The following is a 2,234-nucleotide window of genomic DNA, read 5'->3' as shown; positions in this document are numbered from 1 at the left end:
GCCGTCCATAAGGACTCGAGTGAGGTGAAATCCGTCGATGATTGGGTCTAGGACCAGTGCGGCGAATCCGCCATGATGGATACTAGTGGGGTGGTCCCTGCGATCAAAGGTGATCGGATAGGAGGACCAAGGGTTGAACTTTGGGGCGACTGGCTCCAACGCATATACGTCCCTGAGCGCACGCTTCCGCTCCCTCTTGGGGATGTGGGTTGCGTATATCATGTTCACCATCCGCACTTGCGGGGGAAACCTCTTCTGTCCTCTAGTGTGCGGCTGCCGGGGCTCCTCCTCGTCATTGCTATGCGGCCCCTTGTCCTTGTTTTTGGCAATTAACTTGTCGGCCTGCTTGAACACCCAACAATCCCTGTTGGTGTGACTGGCTGGCTTGTCTGGGGTGCCGTGTATTTGACACGAGCGATCGAGTATACGGTCCTAGCTGGACGGACCCGGCGTACTTTGTTTGAATGGATTTTTCCGCTGATCGGGTTTAGAGCCTTTGAATCCGGCATTGACTGCCGTATCCTCAGTATTTTCGCTGTTAATGCGGCGCTTATGCTTGTTGCGACGTGACCTGCTATTGCCGTCCTTGGTATCTGAGGTACCATGGTTCTTTGATATGTTATTACTGCGAGCCAGCCAGCTGTCTTCTCCCGCACAAAAGCGGGTCATGAGCGTCGTGAGAGCTGCCATAGATTTCAGCTTTTCCTGACCAAGGTGCCGGGCTAGCCACTCGTCTCGGATGTTGTGCTTGAAAGCCGCTAAGGCCTCCGCATCCGGACAGTCGACGATTTGATTTTTCTTTGTAAGGAACCGAGTCCAGAATTGCCTGGCCGACTCTTCTGGCTGCTGAATTATGTGGCTCAAATCATTGGCGTCTGGTGGTCGCGCATAAGTGCCCTGAAAGTTGTCGAGGAATGCGGCTTCCATATCTTCCCAACAGCTAATGGAGTCCGCTGGCAAGCTGTTAAGCCAATGCCGCGCTGGTCCTTTGAGCTTTAGTGGGAGGTATTTGATGGCGTGTAAGTCATCGCCGCGGGCCATGTGGATGTGGAGGAGGAAATCCTCAATCCATAATGCGGGATCTGTTGTGCCGTCGTATGATTCAATATTTACAGGTTTGAAACCTTCTGGGAATTGATGTTCCGTTACTTCGTTTGTGAAGCATAAGGGGTGTGCGGCGCCTCTGTATTGGGGTATATCGCGACGCAGCTCGAATGGGTCTTGCCCGCTGTGTTCGGCCCGGCCGGATTTGCTTTTACTATATCCGGTGTGCCGTTTGTCGTCTCGCAGAGTGGTGCGCCCTCGTGATCCGTAGATCGATCTTGTATACTTTGCCTTGTCCTCCAATATGTCTCGCAGGTCTGGCGTATCTCCCCATGCCTTTTTATTTGAATGGCATTGGGGTGGAGGCTGAGCTTTTGGCTAGAATGCCTCTCTATCGCAGCCACAAGGTGGCCGATCAGCCGTATCATACGCTTCTTCCTCCAGTCGGGGTAGTAACCTGCGCCTTGGGTAACTATTGGAGGGGCACTCGAGTTTATATTCCTCGGCCGCGAGGACTTCAGTCCATTTGTCGGCTAGCAGATCTTGATCAGCTTGAAGTTGCTGCTGCTTTTTCTTCAGGCTATTTGCCGTGGCCATAAGCCGGCGCTTGAAGTGCTCTTGTTCGACGGGATCCTCTGGTACGGCGAATTCATCGTCGCCGAGGCTTGCCTCGTCTTTGGAGGGGGGCATGTGATTGTCATCCTCCTCCTCTCCGTCTGCCGCTCTCTCAGGAGAGCTGGCTCCTCCATCCTCCTGCTCTAAATCTTGCTGGAGGGGTTTGTTGTTTTCTTCGGCACTATCCGGAGTGTTATTATCTCCTGTGCCGGTATCACCACTTTTGCTTTGGCGGGACTTAGAGCGGCGCCGCTGACGTTGGCGTTTGGGTTGCTTCTTGGAGGGGTCATCCTCCGCTATCCCGTCGCCATTACCTTCTTTGGGTGTATCCACCATGTATATGTCATATGACGAGGTGGCTTTCCAGTGCCCTATAGGTGCTGGTTCATGTTCGTCTCCTACATCGTCGTCCATACCGTCGATGTCTTCGGAGTCGAAGTCGAGCATGTCGGTTAAATCATCGACAGTGGCTACGAAGTGGGTGGTGGGTGGGCATCGAATTTCTTCGTCGTCCGCATCCCAATCCTGTTGGCCATAATCCGGCCAGGGCTCTCCTGACAAAGAGAGAGACCTTA

This window comes from Triticum urartu, chromosome 1A (assembly GCF_056163025.1).
Source record: "Triticum urartu cultivar PI428250 chromosome 1A, HENAU_Tu73, whole genome shotgun sequence".
NCBI classification, from domain to species: Eukaryota; Viridiplantae; Streptophyta; class Magnoliopsida; order Poales; family Poaceae; genus Triticum; species Triticum urartu.
The sequence above is the reverse complement of the archived record's forward strand: the minus strand, read 5'-3'. Positions refer to the sequence as shown.